This window comes from Tachypleus tridentatus, chromosome 13, assembly GCF_004210375.1.
Source record: "Tachypleus tridentatus isolate NWPU-2018 chromosome 13, ASM421037v1, whole genome shotgun sequence".
Lineage (NCBI taxonomy): Eukaryota > Metazoa > Arthropoda > Merostomata > Xiphosura > Limulidae > Tachypleus > Tachypleus tridentatus.
In genome coordinates this window covers 211,181,362-211,202,167 of record NC_134837.1, presented here as the reverse complement: position 1 = coordinate 211,202,167, position 20,806 = coordinate 211,181,362, and the positions used below count along the sequence as shown (strand labels likewise).

Sequence of the window (20,806 nt, the reverse complement as noted above, 5' to 3'; positions counted from 1 at the left end):
CATAGATATTTAGAAGACCTATCATGTTTAATATTTCATTATTATTCCTTTGTTTGTTTTATGGATATTTGTGCAAAGTTACTTTACATCTACGCTAGCCGCCACTAATTTTGAAAAGATAGACTAGCAAAGGGGCAGCTATCAAAAGCACCCACGGTCAACTCTCTTCTGATCGAACAGCGAGATTTTTACCATCACCTCATAACACACGCAAGGCTTAAAAGTACGATGCACAATTTTGATTTGATTTTATAGTAATAAGACTCGAACCTTGGACCCGTAGACCCAAATTCTGAAATGCTATTCGCTTGCCCACACTCTCGCTGGCCAACCAGCTTTATTATTTCCTGAGTGGTTCATATTACAAACGCTACAAAATTCTGATATAGAGAGAACATTAAAATAATATATATGATTTTTAAACCCTTGTCTGGAGTGAGTATACCTCAACCGTTAGGCTTAAAACAAATTTACTATAATTTCTAAGCTTGCAAATCTTCGTATGTTTTGAACGAGAATTGTTGGAAAAAAGAAATGTTACTTTTAGCTCTTTATTGGTCAAACACCGTCTGCTGAAACAGACAAATCTTATCTTCTATGTGGTTGAATGTACCGAGCATAAAAAGTGTTTATCAACATATGTTTAGTTACAGACGTGAGCAACTTGCAGTTAAACACTTGATTTGGAAAAAAAAAAAAGACAGTTAATCATGGTTTACGAAGTTTTATAAACGTTTTGATTGTTGTATCGTACGAAACTAATTTTTGTGTTACCACAATATTTCCTAACCTTAAGACGTACTGATCCAAGTATGCGGAAGATAATTAATAACCAATCTAAAAGCTGGAAATGGCAAATATTATTGGACAAAACATTAACAATGCGTAATCACCTGTTTCAAGCGTCTGTTTGTGTTATAGCAAAGCCACATCGGGCTATCTATTGATCCTACCAAGGGGAATCGAACCCCTAATTTTAGCGTTGTAAATCCCTAAACTTACCGCTGTACTAGCGGGGGGTCCATCATCTGTTTCAAGCAGATCTTACATTATAGGTGTATACACTAACCGCTTGTCATTTTTGTTATTACTTCTAGATACCAACGAATAAGGGAATTGACAGTCACATTATAACATTTTCACGGCTGAAAATACAATCATGTTTGGCATGACGGGGATTCGAACCTGCGACTCTCAGAGTGCGAGTTAAGCGACGTGAGTGTTAAGTCTAGTTGTAACTTGATGTCCTCGTTTTGAAATATCTGATTGATTATTCTACCTCGATATATAACGATAGTTTTTTTTTTAGATTTTATATGATGTTGAAGGTTAATCACTGACGTCACTCAGTGAGACCGCAGCATTCTAATTTATTGAAACCAAACTCTCCAAATTACATACTTTTCCTATCATATATTAACAATGCTTTGTATGTCTTTAGTTTGGCTGTGAATTAATCAAGTCATTACGATGAACTAAACTCGTTTCCGTCATCTCTGTGTTAACATTACGTTGATTAAAATTCTTTTCCTGTCTTGTGGATAACGGAAACATTTAAAATTCACTGTCTAATTAATCTTTTATTTCTTTATTTATTTTTTATGGGTCATTTTGGCATAGAATAGAACAAAATTAACTGATGTACAACAGACGAGTTATGAGACCATCAGAAACAAGCACTGTGTACCATAGAAGTTGGTATATTTGATAAAACAATAAATAAAAACTTAGATTTGGAAAAGCAACAGTCATCTTAGTATTCCAAAAGTGAAAAGAAATTGAATATAAACGTGCTTAAAAATAATAAATTAATGGAGTATTTTTTTAAAAAAATAAGTAATAATTTCTCCTTATGTTTCTAAAATTTCCAGACATCGAATAAAAAATCAACTGTCAATAAACGTTCTTAAGATGACGCATTTATATTGACATAGAAATAATTGTCATCGGAGATGAAAGAGGTCTCATAACATTTGTAGCTCTGGCTAGAATAAAGCTGCCACAAAACATACTGTCATTGTTAGACTTGAATAAGGGATTTCTGACATCCTTCTATGTTGGGACAAAACACACTGTCACTGAACACTCATTGTTAGACTGGAATAAAGGATTTCTGATAACCCTTATATGTTAGGGTAACGCTGTCACAAAACATATTGTCAATGTTAGACTGGAATAAGCGTCATCTGAGGGTCGCGGGTTCGAATCCCCGTCGTACCAAACATGCTCGCCCTTTCAGCCGTGGTGGCGTTATAATGTGATGGTCAATCCCACTAATCGTTAGTAAAAGAGTAGCCCAAAAGTTGGCGGTAGGTGGTGATGACTAGCTGCCTTTCCTCTAGTCTTACATTGCTAAATTATTGACGGCTAGCACAGATAGCCCTAGTGTAGCTCTGCGCGAAATTCAAAAACAAACATAAAACAAGACTGGAATAAAGGTTTTCTGATAATCCTTGTATGTTGGGGTAAAGTTGTAACAAACACACTGGCACAAAACACTCATTGTTAGACTGAGCTTAAATTGTTTATTAAACGTTGTTGCTCTTGTTAAAATTGTAACAAAACATACTGCAAAGAAAGCTCGGTGTTAGATTGCTTTGAAACGTTCCTAGTAACACTTATTAATATTTCTACGATAATATTGTGAAACGTAAACATAACATCACGAAATATCTATTGCTAACCATGACAAAAGGACTTTAATAAGGTGCTGTTTGTAGTTAAGCACAGAGCTACACGACAAATTATCTGTAGGACTTTAACGACACAGTATAAAGATACTAAAACATATAGAAACGATAAACAAGAATCAGAAATGAAATAGAAGACGATTATTGAAGTGAAGACATTTTAAGAGTTGTTCTCAAAATGTTTGGAAAACAAATTTCTCCTTCTTTCGAAATGTCGGGAGAAAACATGTAAGATTATTTCATAATAAATAGAGACTCGCTTTTAAACATATTAGCTCAAACTAGGACAAACGTTTTATTTGTATGAAATTAATCACTCCTGGATCAACTATCTTTAGTCGTTGTATAAACTGGATCCCTTAGCGGATAAATGATATATGAGTTTGGCGTCAGCGACAACGAAACTAAGTCTCTGTTGCAGGAGTTTGGCATTAGCGACAATGAAACAAAGGTTTAGTTTCATTGTCGCTGACACCAAACTCTTGTAACAAGCATTTGGCGTCAGCGGTAGTTATTTGGCAAATCGAATCTAATTTCTCTTTGTGGACAGACTGACGTATCGTTTCTTGTCAGTGGTCAAGGATGTAAATGTAATCTTACCTTTGAACACCGATAGAGTAAGCAAAAGATAGAAATTATATTTTTGGGTGAAAATTTTAAAGACAGCCGATATTTTGGAAGCTAAAAGACAAACAATTTACAAACGTCGTGTATTAATAAACATAATTTTAAAACAGATATTAAAATTACCTCTTAACATTCCAAATCATGTTTTCTTTTTTTCAATTCAGTTAATTTTTCTTTTATGTCAAAGTTCAAGCAATGTAACTTCCTTTCTGTTTATTTCGCTCCAAATATTCCTTATATTTATTGTTACAATGAAAGAGTATATTCAGAAAAATATATCTCTCTCTGTACGATTTTCTTCCATCTAGTCCTTTCTCTCTTTATTGCAATAATCTTTATTTAGTTTCGAATATTCATTTCACCACAGTAACCTCGTTAGGCTAAAGGGATATTTATAGGTCGTCATGGCAATAAAGGATTGTTGTGTCCGGATACTTTTGTTTGTTCTCAAAATGAACGAACGTAATGGAATCGTTGCACACAATTTGTGGTTAGGACTGTAGCTACAATTTGAAAAGTGACTGTAATTGTATAATTAATCTCTTTCATTTAAAGATGGTACAAGTTTCCCATATGTATCTTTTTATTATCGGTAACGTCTTTTTTGATATTTCAGCCGCTGAAAGTTCAATATATTTAAAAGCGTTGTCTTGTTTACTTAGCATGATAGTTTACACGCAATGTTTATTTTAACAAGCCAGTGATTGTCGACATTTGTTGAAGAAACAATGTACTGGCTGCTATAATAAAGTTGTATTATCTCTCCCCTTGGTTCATCTAGTAAGCAGTTGTTGGATTACATTCGCAACGTCTTTATATTATGGGATGTTGTCCTTATTGTTAGTATGTATGTAAAAGTGGTCGGTATTTCCTCTGCTCTGGGTTCATCTAATAAAAATTGTTCGATTACACTTATGATGTCTTGATATTGTAGGATGTTGTCCTAACTGTTAATACAAATGTAAGAGCTAGTGATGGTGTCCCTACCCTGGGTTAATCTAGTAAGAAACTGTTCGATTACACTCATAATGTCTTTATATTGTAGGATGTTGTTATTGTTAGTATACGTATAAGAATGGATGATGGTGTCTCTACCCTGGGTTCATCTAGTGAGAAATTATTAGATTACATTCATTATGTCTTTATATTGTAGGATGTTCTCAGTGTTAGTATATGTGGTATCCCTACCTGGAATATTGTACAAACTAAATCGATGTTAATTTAGACCTGCTGTAGTTTTTCTACTCTACAGGAAGCTAGCCTTGTTGTGGCCGTGGTTAAGGTACTTGGCAGGTACCTGGTAGACCCTGCCACACTGCCGTATGGTCCTCGTTGACAGTTCTTCTTTTGACAAGATAAAGTCCGTCTGAAAGCACGCCGAAACTTGACAGACATGGCATTGTACAGGATTGGATTGATAGCACTGTTGATGAAAATCATTGTTTTACAGAACATCAGGAACCAGGGCTCCATGTAACGGTGTTTCGCAAAAGAGTTGTAGACGACAAGAGCTCGATAGGGCAGCCACAGGGTTGCGAAAACAGCCACGACGACAGCAAGCATTTTCACCACCTGAAACAAACGAAGATAGAGAAGTTGTCATAATTCAATTTTAATGAATAAAAAAGGTATTGCTACGAATTACAACAATAATTAGTTTTAATTAATTTGAAAAACAAAAGTAGGTCCGATATAAACACCAAAAAAACAGATACCAAGTAATCCACTTGACAAAGATAATGTGTTTTTCCTCTTTAAGCACCGCGAGTTATACTTTTTTGTTTGTCTGTTTTTAAATTTCGCACAAAGCTACACGAGGGCTTTCTGTGCTAGCCGTCCCTAATTTAGCAGTGTAAGACTAGAAGGAAGGCAGCTAGTCATCACCACCCACCGCCAACGAGTAAGCATTGTGTAGCTTTGCACTTGGAAAACAACTTTTTCATGTTGCATGTGTTCATGTGACTACTAGAAATTAAATATTATTAAAATCATAGCTTCACAGATACCGACTATAGTCGATATTAGAAAACGTATTTATTTGTGCGTTGAATCCACAACATTCCTTGAAAACTAGATTGCGTTAAAATAACATTTAAAAACTTCTTTGATAACGATGTTAGATTTTTCATCAACAGTTTAGTAAAATGCCTTCATTTTAATTTTGTTTTTGTTTTTTACCCAGAATTCAAACCTAACCCACAGAACCTTTAAACAGATACTTGGCTATCGCGATGGAAAGAATCAAAACAAAAATCCGAGAGAACTTGGGTCAGCGTCACGCATGAGGTTGAACTAGTTGACGTAGTCGGCTTTGTTCGCATCTTCGCCTCCCTGTTTTAAAGAATCTCCGGTAAGCTTGAATGCAACCATGGCTTTCAGACAGAGGCATGCTTTCGCAGGGACACGATAACATAAAGACTTTAAAAGCGTGCTTACAAGTAATCAAAACAAACACCTTCCTGGCAATTCCAAACACTTTAAAGCTGCGAATGAAAGGTAAAAACGCGCTTCCAAAAGAGCTATTGGTATTACGGAAAGTGTGAGGTAAAACGAAGCCCCACTTTATAGAGTTCTGTCACGTATTTCTCAAGCTAACTCTTCATATAATAGTTGTTTAGTTTCTACGTGAGGTGCGATCCGAGTGTATTTGACATAAAAGCTGTTTTGTATTTTTAAGTGTTTCGAATTTCAATTTTTTTACGTGTCACTGGCTGAAGAATAAAAATAACTATACTCACCTAATACTACCAGTTCCTGGTTCGGATGAAATGACAAAATAACTTACGTTTAACGATGTCTAACAGGATAACGGTAACAACGACAAACACATGCAAGTGGTTTGATTTGGTTTGAATTTCGCGCCAGGTGGTTAAGGCACTCGACTCGTAATTCGAGGGTTGCGGGTTCGAATCCCCGTCACGCCAAACATGCTTGCCCTTTCAGCCGTGAGTGCGTTAATATGTGCAGTCAATCCTACTATTCGTTGGTAAAAGAGTAGCCCAAGAGGTGGCCGTGTGTGGTGATGACTAGCTGTCTTCCCTATAGTCTTACACTGCAAAATTAGGACGGTTAGCGCAGATATCCCTCGTGTAGCTTCGCGTGAAATTCAAAACAAACCGAACCATTTTGTTTCTTAACAAAATGATGAAATTTCCATACCAAGTTTTAACAGATATAAAGTTTCAAAGCGCAGTTCATATTGTTGTATATTTCGGAAAAAAACAAACAAACGTGAGTTAATGAAGAAATAACAACAAATTAGGAAGTGTGGTGTTGGTGTAAGAAAAACACGTTAATTATTGGAATCCAATAGAAAATCGGAACTTTAACAATGCGGATTTTCGTTAGAATTTTGCACTCGGACTCGAGTAATTCCTGAAAATTAGAAAAAAAACTTGATTGTGTAATCAAATGTGACGTATTGATTCTGCCAAGCTGGTTCACTGACAAACGTCGATTAAGCCTAACCGCGTATAAGTCCATCATATTGTTTAGCCATTTCTGTTTATTGTTTAAAGCTGCTTCGTTACAACAATAAACTTCATAATACATTTTTGTAGTATTGAGATAGATCCATAAACGTACACCTGATCCACCGGATCTGTTTAATCAGTTTCAGTTTTGCATGTATGTATATGTTTGTTATTATTACGAACGTGATCTGCCAGAACACACAAAACATAAGAAAACAAATTATTGCATCACCAGTTGGCCACCTCCTCCAGAACACACAAAACATAAGAAAACAAATTATTGCATCACCAGTTGGCCACCTCCTCCAGAACACACAAAACATAAGAAAACAAATTATTGCATCACCAGTTGGCCACCGCCTCCAGAACACACAAAACATAAGAAAACAAATTATTGCATCACCAGTTGGCCACCGCCTCCAGAACACACAAAACATAAGAAAACAAATTATTGCATCACCAGTTGGCCACCTCCTCCCCATAAAGAACACAAAATAGTGTGAAAAAAGATTAATGTTAGATTAATTGTATTAATTCTAACGTCTTTCTTAGCGGTTAGAATATGAACTACATGCGGAAAATTCTAAGACGTGAAACGTGATGCTCCAGTATTTGGCTCAGACAACAGTATAAGGTCCCTGTGACGGAGGATGATATTGGCTTTCTCCTGGCAGCAGTTTGTAATTAGGAACGGATATACATGAATCGTACAACTCTTTCACCAGACCATGTGCGATCTAACCCTAGTGGACGCAACAGTACACTCGCACTAGTGCTAAAAACCTGGTTTCGATACTCGTAGTGAGTACACTAAAGTTAGCCTATTGTATATCTTTGGGCCTAACAACAAACGAGCAAACAAAATATCCTAGTGTGTGTGTATGTGTGCGTGTATCGAAGGTTTATTGCACTTCTAAAGGATGATATTCAAGGTCCTTTTTTATTATCTCTGACCTTCGCTACCCCACCCTGTGAAGGACATTGAGACCAATCTTAGAGAACGTTGGCTTCCAAAACCAGGTTTAAGTAGAAGAAAGGAAAAATACCCATTGGAACTGTAAGAAAGTCTATAAGTATATGTTTGATTAGAACTGTTATATATATTACTTCTTATACTCCATTTCTTATACGAATATCCGTTGATATCATGTTATCGCATACGTCTGACTTGCGAGTCTTTCATCAATTTGTTTAATATCCTTCCTGTTCAAGCCACCAAACAATAAAGCAGGCTTCACTTGACGGATATGAGTTTTGCTCCAGACTGGCATCAACTGTGGTTTCGTATCTTATTTCACTTCAGTAAGTTTCAACCATAACTGCTTATAGTAGTTGCTTTATTTAATTGGCAGTAATCTGCTTTAAAACAAATAAACAGCTTCAAAGGATGTTTCGCATCAAATATAATCTACTAGATTATGTCAAAGCATAACTCTAAAGCAACGTTAATACGAATAAATTATGCGGCTATTTACATGCAACGATTGTTTGTTTATTGTTTTGAATTTTGTGCAAAGCTACGCTAGGGCTATCTGCGCTAGCCGTCCCTAATTTAGCAGTGTAAAACTAGAGAGAAAGCAACCAGTCATCACAACCCACCGCCAAAACGAATAGTGGGTTGACCGTCACATTATAACGCCCACATGGTTGAAAGGGAGAACATGTTTAGTGTGACGGAGTTTCGAACCCGTGACCCTCGGATTACGAGTCGAGTGCCTTAACCACTTGGCCATGTCGGGCACGTGCAATAAAGCGCCATTATCAATGTACCATCCCTATTTATATACGAGTATTGTGTTGCTATAATAAATCATTGGTGGGTCAAAATAACACGAATATTAATCGTAAATAAAATGAATCTTCACGTTCGTCAAAGGATAAGAGAAATAGTATACATAAACGAATATAACGTTGGTAAAAGTGTTCCATAATTGTAGTGATAGATATTAACAATTATTAACAACAAAACCTTTAAAAGAAATTCCACTGCGCTGCGTTTTAAGTCCAAGTAGCATTGTTAAGTAAAAAAAGAGGTCATTAGGATTTGTAGAAACCAGTTTGTATATTAAACTAGGAAGATATTACGAAAAGAATTAAGTGTAATTAGAAAAGTTTCACTATTTATGTTCAGAGACACAGTTATTACAGTAAACTACGTGTTGTTAACCACAATGCATTATGCTGATAAAACACCAAGAACACGAAATCAAAGTTGCACTCGAAATCCAGAGTTCACGGACACTGGGAATGTTTGTTTGTTTGTTTTTGAATTTCGCACAAAGCTACTCGAGGGCTATCTGTGCTAGCCGTCCCTAATTTAGCAGTGTAAGGCTTGAGGGAAGGCAGCTAGACATCACCACCTACCGCCAATTCTTGGGCTACTCTTTTACCAACGAATAGTGGGATTGACCGTCACATTATAACGCCCCCACGGCTGAAAGGGCGAGCATGTTGGCGCGACGGGGATGCGAACTCGCGACCCTCAGATTACGAGTCGCACGCCTTAACACGCTTGGCCATGCCGGGCCCAACTGGGAATGATTAGATACGTTGCATCAGGAAGACCGCGTTTAAAGAACTATATATTATATGACGTTTGTTTGTTTGAAGTTAAGCAAAAAGCTGCACAATGGACTTCATATATCGTAACGCCGTTTCAACCCGTTGTAAGTCCGCAGACTGGGGTGCAGAAGACCGAGTTCACAACAAAATATTACTTAGTATCCATATTAGGCTGGATAGCACTTAAAGCACGGATAAACAGATGTCATTTAAAACACTAAAATGTTACTGCTGCATAGAATAGGCCCGGCATGGCCAAGTGGGTTAAGGTGTTCGACTCGTAACCTGAGGGTCGTAGATTCGGACCCCCGTCACACCAAACATACTCGTCTTTTCAGCCGTGGGAGTGTATAATGTGACGGTCAATCCCACTATTCGTTTATGAAAGAGTAGCTCAAGAGTTGGCGGTGGGTGGTCATGACTAATTGCCTTCCCTCTAGTTTTACACTGCAAAATTATGAATGGCTAGCGCAGATAGCCCTCGTGTAGTTTTTCGCAAATTTCCAAAGCAAACAAACAAGCTACATAGAAACAAGCTGTGATTGTAGGCAGTTGTAAAATAAAACAAGTAAAGCTGTTTCAGTATCTCATCAGCATTGTGTTAGAAAGATATCAAACAATGTTAACATTGAAACCGAACAAGCAATCATGGGCACGACAAAGAAATACAATGTTGACAATACGAAGTTTTCATTTGAACGTTATGTTTGCTTAAAAATAATAACGCCGAACGTATAAGACTGAACTGAATGGATGGGTTATTGTTACGTCTTAATCAAACTTATCCTGTGACAGCTGTCGTAATAACAATTCCTGGTGAACAAGCGTTCGAGATAAGTAAGAAAGATTCAATGCGGGTTTAGTTTGACCACATTACTCCCTGAATATGCAATCAACTTCTCTGTCTGTCATATTCACTAATAAAGTATTTCGCTAGCTAGCAGCATAGTTTTTAGCTATCTTTACTGTCATAAATAATTTTAAAATATAATAGTTAAAACCAATAGGTCTGAAATATGTGATAAAAGACCACGCTGATTGCAAGTGTCTTTTTTTTTCATTTTCCTATTAATTTTTCTTTATGGATTCGAAATAAGAGTGTAAAAATAATTTTTGGATCTATCTTCTGTCTTTCAAAGGTCACTGACCAAGATACCTTTTCGTTTATTACCAGAACTCGTAAGAGGGGTTGGAAGGTTATACATCCCTGATTTTCATTGAATCTACAACTGACAGATTAAAAGAAAGTGAATAAACAAAACATATGCAACCCAAAAATGAATCTTTACCACAAATCTTAGGGCTATTGGTTTCTAACGTTTGCAGTTTTCGTCGTTTACAAGGTATTATAAGTATTTAGTCTAATTTTAATTTTTTTTTACGACTTGACTACTTGTATTTCCTAGAAGACTATCTCCAAGATTGCCGCTCCATCACCAGGTTTCTATCAGAACCTCCTATACACGAACGACCATCGCCTATTCATACATTTTCGAATTTTAGTAAAGCTGGTTGGTCTTTTCAAACACTTATTACTGGTGCACTTCGAGACATTGATTCAAACCACTCCACGTTTGATGAGATTAATAATTTAGTTCATATTGTTGCATTTTCCATTCTTTCGGCCAGTTATCAAAACATTTCAAATGTTATTTTTTTGCGTAAAGCTTTTTTTACTGATACATCAACCTCGTGAATTTCAACATTCAGAGAACTGAAATCTCTCAAACTACATACGTTATTCGTTGAAAGGATTGTAATTTTATTCTACGGTAAAGAATCTACACGAAATGAGAAAACGCATCAAACTAAGTGTCACTTCTCATCCTTTCCGGTACTGGACTCAACTTTAACTACTAACAAGCCAGTTACCAACACTTTCCTCGATATCCAGTTCACTTTAATAACGTTGTTCCTTCTACTTCTTTAGAAAAGTGCTAGTGTCTTCGCTATTTTGAAACAGTTTCTCAGTCATATCATGACACTATTATTACTCAAAATATTTCCCATCTTCTTGTACTGTCTCCTAATTTTTCCTATCATCTACATGATGACAGTTTTCAAATCCATCTATCACTGTGTCTAATATTTGTAATGCTCTACATTAACGAAATACAATATCTGAATTGGAAAGCATAACAAACTCCACCTGAGTAGTGCAAACTACATCTACTATTTCCTCTTTCATTTATCTCAATTTTCATTTTTCAGGTTTTACCATCGCTCATAGAAACTTTCCAAATCCTTTGGTTTCTTAAGCCTGAAACACCTTGTTTAAAGCTCTCTAGTTTTAAGAGTGTTTTCAGCAGGGCATATGAATGAACTTTAGTCTTTCTATCTACTGCTTTATCGAGGAAAAGAATTTCCTGCCCAAACGTTAAACTAGATTCTGTTATCTGATGTTAGCACCAATTATTTTAATACTAACAGCTTTCCTCATCTTCTGTTTTTGTGACTTTGGGAAAACATATTGTACCATTTGTGTATTCTTTTATAAACTTCGCTTCATGAAATTACCTATTACATCTTCTTTGATCATCAGGTTCTCATATCACTGAAGAACAATTTATATCTACTCTTCCATGTCACACTGATAGTTTCTTACACTACATTATGTAACACAAATTTTGTTCCTGGATAGTATGTGTTATTTCTTAATTGCTTATGTTATAAAAGTAGAGAAAATGGCCATTATTCCCTTCAAACTTTGCTTTTGTAACCTGTATAATGAAATTTAAAAATTAACCTATTTTATATGTAAAAACAGGCAAATGAATCAAGATTTACATGCATTTATACTGAAGTTATACAAAATGTTTAGAAGTGAGTAGTTTTCTGAGACTTGTAACTGTAATGTAAATCATTTCTACGTATCAGCCCACAAATATAGTCTCCCCTCATGTTTTCGTTATACGCTCCCATGTCACAAAAGCAAAGTTTGAAATAAAAATAGGCCTTTTCCATTTACTTTAGACATAAGCAATTCGGAAATAACACTTTCTGCCCAGGAACAAGAAAAAGTAAAAATTTTGTTAGCTAGAGTTATCTTTACTTGATGTGCTCCATGTTACAGATGTGCCACAAACTGGCCATCTTGTCCATCTCTTTCATTCTTACTTGCAACTGACTTTACGTTGAGCAGTCTTAACGATAGTTTTTAACAAGCTATTTATCTTTTTCGTCTATTGATGTAAAATATAACGTCTTACACTATACAGCAGTAAATATATAGTTGTGATATTTGGCCTAAGAGTAGGAAATTCAAGCCTGATCGTGATCATTATAAATTATCTTAAATATCTGAGCACTACCATTGACAGGAACCTCACTTGAGAAGTTAACCTTACTCCCACCTGGGGTAAAGTTGTCAAAAAATTCAATTTCGTGTAATGCCTCCTTTAAGTCTACAGACAACTGAATTATTTCCTTTTACTAAATAGCACATTTTGTTTGTTTATGCATTATTTGTTGTTATAATATACGGTCGTTACCTACATATTCTGGAACGTCATATTCTAATATTGTTTTATTGAATTATTCTTTCTGGTCCCACAGAAGATAACCTTCCATAATATCTCTCAAAAACAGAGATAACGGCATGTCACTAATGTTATCTTTTTGGACTCACTCGGTTTGTCTGTAAAACGTCCACCATGGAGACTCATTCAGCCTGCTGTATATCGGGGATCTCTTGTTTGTTTGTTTGTTGTTGTTGTTTTTAATTCCGCGCAAAGTGACACGAGAGCTACCTGCGCTAGCCGTCCCTTATTTAACAGTGTAAGACTAGAGGGAAGGCAGCTAGTTATCACCACCCATCGCCAACTCTTGGGGTACTCTTTCACCAACGAATAGAGGGATTGACCGTCACATTATAACGCCCCCACGGCTGAAAGGGCGAGCATGTTTAGTGTAACAGGAATTCGAACCCGCGACTCTCGGATTACGAGTCGAGCGCCTTGACCACGTGGCCATAACGGATCTTGGGGATCTCTGACAGTGGATGATCCAAATGTCACTTTTGTCACGTTGTATCTATCCATATTAAGTAATCACAGTTTCTCCCTCATAGTTGTTATTTTACGCATATTCTACTTATTGTCCACTCCTAACTTTTACTTCAGTCTCGTGTCTACCACACTGATTGAAGACAATTAAATACCTCTGCCTATCCTTACTACTGGTTTAAGGGGGAGAAATTCTCTGCTAGCTCGTCTGTTTCCTTACTGGAGCTGAAATGAAATAAGAAAACAAAATAAAAACTGGCCCAACTCAAGAATTCTGACATGAGCCAAAGGTCCCTCAGCCAGTGTTTGTTTTGTTTGGTTATTGTTAACTGCAGTTACACAATGGGCTATCTGCATTGAAACCCGGTTTTTGAACGTGATAAGATTTCAGACTTCCCTCAGAGTCAATAAAGAGCTTTAAGGCAGATTAGCTTTTGAGATGCGCAAGCTATTTTTACACGCATCTAGACTTCATTTCACAGTGAATTTTAAGTGAAATTTGGAAGAAAACGTCTGCAGTTAAAGCGATTTTTATCCAACATCATAAGCCTAATGGTCCCTAATGCGATTTCAACCCGTAACGTTTAAAATATCATACTGCATCTAGAACCTTTCATTTGCTATCAATAAATCGTCAGTTGGGCTGTGTGATGGTGGACGTAATTTTATGAAAGTTATCTTTACACACCTATTCTCTATCTTTCTCTCTTTTGTCCATTACGGATTCAAAAACTAGTATACGAAAAAAACATCTGTATTTACCATGATTTTGTCACACATTTTAGACCCATTAGTTTCTAATAGTTTCTTAAAGTTTAGAATATACATGACAGGTTTTACAGTTTTAAACATCTGTGTTTTATAACTATGAAGGTATCAACAAGAATAACTCAGACTAGTCCTGTAGAAGAACTCTAGATTTCAACGCTAAAATCTCGGTTCTAATTTGTTAAATGTCGCAAAGTCTTCCCTACATTTTAAGCTGTCGGTGCGTTATAAGAGTGACTGTCAATCTCTTAGCATGGATGGTAGTGAATGTTGCGAACGGGTAGCCTTCCATCAGGTCAGTAATTCAAAATTAAGGGCAGTGGCAAATAGCATTAGTGGTTTGTTTGTTCTTGAATTTCGCACAAAGCTACACGAGGGCTATCTGCGCTAGCTGTCCCTAATTTATCAATGTAAGACTAGAGGGAATGCAAATAGTCATCATCACCCACCGTCTGGACTACTCTTATACCAACGAATAGTGGCCTTGACTGTCACATTATAATGCCCTCACGGCTGAAAGAGCGAACATATTTGGTGTGACGGGGATTCGAACCTATGGCCCTCAGACTGCGAGTCCAATGCCCTAACTACCTGGCTATGCCGGACCATTAGTAAGTTTGCCATAAATATAAAATGCAATGTGTTGACAAGTAAATAATTATACTTAGTTTTGAGAAAGACGCATAATTTGGACTTACATCTGAGTTCAGCCTTCTTATATTTCGTGTAGAACTACATTTTCATGCTGACGTCACAAGAAGTCATGACAAGAAAATATTTATATTCGTTAGCTTAAAAACAAATTACCTTTTTTTTTTTCGTTTCACTCTTTTTTTCATCCCTCGCTTTGCAACCCTCGCTCGTACATTCATATGTAGTCGGAACAAATCAGTACTCTAGCACTACGTATATCTTGTGGTAATTTATAAACATACAAATAAATCACTCTCTTGCACGTGAAATGACCATTTGCAAGATGCCTGGCAGTGTTCGTTGTTCATCATTTGTTTTATATAATTTATCATAGAATTTACAAGAAGTTGTTTGTTCGTTTTTATACATAACGCTACGCAATGAGCTATCTGTGTTCTGTCTACCGTAGGTACAGAAACTTACCTCTGAGACATCTGGGAGTCAATAGAATCTGATAATGGTAGCCACTAGAGTCTGATAATCCATATTTTATACGAATAAAAAAATATGTTTCTTGTCTCTTTTGTGTTTAACAAGGGCGTGTTGTACTAAAGTCGAAAATCGCTGATAACTATTTCTGCACAAAGCTACAAGATAACTTATCTGCCCATCTGTCCATCGTGCAAAACACCTAACCCTAATTTCTCCATTGTAAAATACTCTTATTTTGTCATAATTTGGTTATTCTATCTATCTCTTCTTTTCTTCTTATCATAGTCGTTTTCTTAACATCTCGATTATTGGAAGCTCTGGTGTTTTTTACTTTTTTATATATTGGCTGTTCACTGTTATGCCTCGCGTTCAAAATGTTAGATATAAAACATTCCATGAAATATTTATACTTAAACATATATTTTATTTCTGTCATTAAATAACGTAACTTAATGAAGAGTGAATTATTAATTTTTTTTCATGTTCAGTCGATAAAGAACTTTCTACTAAAAAGTTACTTGTTTTTAGCATCAAATCTTTAGGTCTTTCAGTTGGTATGGGATACCAACTTTGATAATCAATTATTTAATAAGTACCGATATAATTATCAAATTTCATCTTTTACCTGTACTCTAGCACTCGAGTTGGTGCTCTTCACTGAATCGCTTGGAGGATTTCCTTCTTTGGCCATTTTTCTAGGAAATTCGCTGGTGAAGAGGATCCTTGCTATCAGTCCGTACAGCACACAGGACAGCAGCAACGGGAATACGTAAAACAGGACAAGATCAGCAAAGAAATAACAGGTAGTGTTCCCTGGAGAGGGCAAAAGTGCACGTTTCCATATTCTCGTGCCCCTTGTAGAATATGGGCACGGTCTTGGTGAGGAAAAGCCAGGGGAGCAGTAGATGCAGGCGACCACCCAAACACCAATGATGATCTTTTTTGGCCCTGTTAACGGTGCAGACCATCTGGGCCTTCATGGGATGGCAGATAGCGATGTATCGTTCTACTGTGAAGGCTGTGATGGATAAAGACGAGGCATTGATGCCTAGATACTGAAGAAAGATGAAGATGGCACAACCAACTCTGCCCCAGATCCACTCGTCTCCGAGCAAGTAGTAGGACAGAACCTCATTGGGTACAGAAGCTACCAGAACCATGAGATCAGCCAAAGATAAGTTAACCAGGTAACAGTTAGTGGTCGTTAGCATGCTACGGGTCTTGGTTACCACTATGACAACCATTATGTTACCAAGAACTCCAGTAATAAAGATTAAACCTTGAAATGTAGTCCCTACTATTCGGTAGTGCATCGGGTAAAACGATGGTTCTGGTAACGTAGTAGTGGTGCTTATGATATCCATTGTTATATTGCATGAAGAAATGTTGCCGTCAGTGACAACGGTATTGTTAGCTGGTTCACAAGTAGAATTTTCAAGAATTATTGTAGACGCCATCCTGCGATAATAATATTAGCCTCCTACCACTCGTCAAGCTAACGCTACAGGTTTTAGACTCCAAATATGAAGAAGAAACTATCTTAAGCAAATGTAGGTGTTCATTAATTAATACTTTTGGAAATGCCAAATCTCTTAAGTTCAAGACAATTAGCCTTATAAATGTTAGCGGCGTTAAGAAATATTAAGCAAAGTGCCTTTAAGTAACAAGTGACCAGACTACGAACAATGACAGAGCGACAGCTGAGATCTCTCTCTTATAGAGGTGCAAGTTTCAGGGAAAATCATTCGATCCCCGTGCTCTCTCTCCTCCTAACTGAACACTGAGATGAAGCTTCAGCAGACTCCTTCCTTTTCCTCTACTATTTGCGAAAACGTAATCGATACCATAACAACTTGAGGAAACACAGCACTGTGGTTGGCTAAAAGCTTGCTGACGTAAAACTACCAACTCGGTTGTTGGCTCATGTGAGCAGTTCAGATCTTGTACTTCTATTCTTCCTCATTACAGTTTTAAAACACATCACCTTCCATTATCCAAGAACCTGTTGAGAAAATAAGAGACACTGTAAATTTTGTTAAAATTTCCACGTTTGTAATAGTGAGTATAGAATGAACAAAATACTCTTTCATGAAAGAAAGTTGTAAGTCTGCAGACATACTGCTGAGCCACTGGAGGGTAGTTTTAGTGAAAATCGTGTTCTTGTTGTGAGGAAAGAACCGTTATTCAAAATTATGTTCTGTGATAAAGAAATGGTTGTCACATAAATCAGAATTATTTTTCTAATTGCCTGAATATTAAACACTCAAAGTGTGGATTTTTATGGAGTTTGATTTATAGTACCATTAAATAGATGGCGCAGAATTTCGGTTGCATACATAGATACTGACATACACATTATAGCTACTATAGTAATATTATTTTACTACTACTACTAGATACCTTTCACTAATCAGTAACTAGCTATACTTAAAGATTGAACTATGTAGGTGTATTTGTATCGTATAGAAACATAAACTACCAAAGATATTAAGATTAATAGATTAATTGTTGCTTATCAAAGATACTAAGCCTGTTTTTCCCTCTAGCTCGTGTTCATGAAGTGCGTTTACTGCGAAATAATAAAGAGGAATCTATTTATTTATTCAGTGGTTGCGCAGTTTCTACAAAAATATCTTATACTGATTGATTATACAAGGTGCTCCAGATATTTGAACCCATATGGAAAAATTAAATAAATTATTCTTAATTTATTTATTATTCAAATTTTTGCCAATAAAGCCACATACATCGATTCTTGATATACTATGCCCTAGAGATAGTTTACTTCCTGAAATATGTACAACCGACATTAGAGCTGTGTTTCTTTAACTTCTAATTCTACAATGTTCATTTTCCTTATGAGTCTGGGCACGGCATGACCAGGTGGGTTAAGGCGCTCGACTCGTAATCCGAGAGTCGTGGGTTCGAATCCCTGTCGCACCAAACATGCTCGCCCTTTGAGCCGTAGGGCCGTTATAACGTGACGATTAATCCCATTATTCGCTGGTAAAAGAGTATCCCAAGTGTTGGCGGTGGGTGGTGATGACTAGCTGCCTTCTCTAGTCTAACACCCTAAATTAGGGATGGCTAGCACAAATAGCCCTCGTGTAGCTATGCGCGAAATTAAAAAAAAAAAACTTACAAAAAACAAGCTTTATGAGCCAGACTTCAGGGATCTCTTGTGAGGCTTGTAGCGAGTTGATTAGGTCGGTTTCAGATAAAATATTAAAAGGTAACAGTCTGTAATTATTAACATAAAATATGTATTGTAATTGAACTTAGGCACTTTAGGATTAATGGTAAGACGAAACGTTTTTTGTTACATACAATTAATATGATTTCTTTCTTATTTTCGACCATAAGTAATTCACAACGACAAACTTTTCTGTACTTGTTATTAGTTTAATTCTGACCGTATAAGTAGATTCCACAACTTGACGACAGATTTCTGTGTACGAGTCGTACAGGTTAGTTTAATTCTAAAGACTGTTAACCCTTACATTGCGATTATCTGTTTTGAATACAGTGCAACAAATACGTATTTACGCAAGCGTGCGAATAATGACTCGTTTTAAGAACAAAAGTCTAACATCTATAGAACAATCAGAACTAGAACATGTGAAGCACTAAACACGCAGAAATGACAAGTGTTCTCGCACTACTGCTACACTTGTTATACCATCATAATTAGTAATAAGATGCTCGTGTAACATAGTTTTCAGATTGTTTACACTCAACTTATTCCTATGTTATTTTAAAAGAGATTTGTTCAAATTAGGTTTAACATTAAATTAGTATTGTAGGAATGGTTCGACACGTTGTAATGTATAGTTAAGATCCGGATTACGTTTTGTTGTTTTATTTGGACCTTAATATTAATTTGAAATATTCTTGAAAGTGGTTACGTGAGAAATGTCACAATCACCAAAATCCATCTTCATGCGTAGTTTTAAACTAACCGGAAATTGTGGACTTTAGTTAAAGTTTACAAGCTTTTTTTTTCAAAAGGTTTGTTTGTTATGAATTTTGTGCAAAGCTACACCAGGGCTATCTGCGCTAACCGTCCCTAATTTAGCAGTATAAGACAAGAAGGAAGGCAGCTAGTCATCACCATCCACCGCCATCTCTTGGGCTACACTTTTACCAACAGAGGGACTGATCGGCACTTATAATTCCCACACGGTTGAAAGGGCGAGCATATTTGGTGTGATGGGGATTCAAACCTGTGACCCTCGGATTACGAGTTGAGTATCTTAACAACCTGGCCACGGCGGGCCTTTTCCAAAGCAAATATTTGGATTAGTTAAAGATATGGATTTTTTCCGTTCAGAAAATACATTTGGATTAGATGAAATTTATAGAACTTATATTTTGTGATATGCGTAAGCCATAATGGATACGAATTTTGAAAAACTGCACTGTCATAAAACCAGATAATATGTTTTAACATGATTGATAAAAAAAATATTTGTAGAAAAAATTGTTAGTATATTTAGAGACTAACATCCCTAGCGTGATGTGTATATTCATGTTAGTGCAAGAAGATAGGCATTACACATTGGCTAACTAGATCTCGCATGATATGCGTTCCTTAAAGTAATATTAAATCACAATAAAAATCACATTCAGAGCAGTTTTTATCTTCGGTTAGAAATAGAGTTAGTGGGTTGAAATGAAGAAATAAACGTCTGAAATACTGGTTCATAAGATACAGGTAATAAAATAGATGTACAATATTTGGGGTTCAATATGTCGAGTGCGTGATTTTGAAAGCATTCAACATTTATTTATGTTTTTATTGTTGTTAAGCGCTAACGTTTCTGGGTTCTAGTGACCGCGGGTATCAAACCTGATTTTAATCGAAAAAATCCCTCAGATTTGTGGCTATTCGTTGGTAAAAGAGTAGCCCAAGAGTTGGTGGTGATGACTAACTGTCTTCCCTCTAGTCTTACATTGCTAAATTAGGGACAGTTAGCGCAGATAACTCATTTGTGTAGCTTTGTTTGAAATTTAAAACAAACATACAATTATAGAAACCTACATTACTATAAAACTAAAATCACTACCAGAAAATTGTCCTTTATTCAGAGTAGGTAGAAGGCATGGGTACTATTTGAAAAAAAAGCAACTGAAGTTGTGTTTTACACAGTACGTGATTTGTTTCAATATCAACTTGGGAAATACTATCGGGAAAAGAACTGAAACTCAATAATACGATTGTCTATTGTGACTTCTGATGTTCAGATACTAATTTAGCACCAACTTCTGTTAAGCATTATTATTACACTGTAACATTTTAGTATAAATAATGGTTTGGTATTTATAAAAGAAACGACACACATTTCCATGGAAACATTAGTTTAATTAACGTTTATCAATAAATTGCAATGTGCTTACTCATTTATTCAATAATTCAAGAATTTATAGAATGTCGAATGACATAAACAGTCATATAATCAGACACTTAGCTTCGTACTAGTTGAATGTCGACACTGTAATTTTTTTTTTTTAAATAGTAGTCAGACCGTCTTTAGAACTGGTGATTATAAAATCATTT

General features: G+C 36.1%; 1 pseudogene across 1 annotated transcript; it reads right to left on the bottom strand.

Annotated features, from left to right (window-relative positions):
* Positions 1-356: 356 nt before the first annotated feature.
* Positions 357-16,797, bottom strand: LOC143239135 (thyrotropin-releasing hormone receptor-like; annotated as a pseudogene). The gene is made up of 2 exons (XR_013021028.1): positions 15,875-16,797; positions 357-4,889 (listed from the first exon to the last, which is right to left on the bottom strand). The product of XR_013021028.1 is annotated as a thyrotropin-releasing hormone receptor-like (transcript).
* Between the last annotated feature and the right edge of the window lie 4,009 nt (positions 16,798-20,806).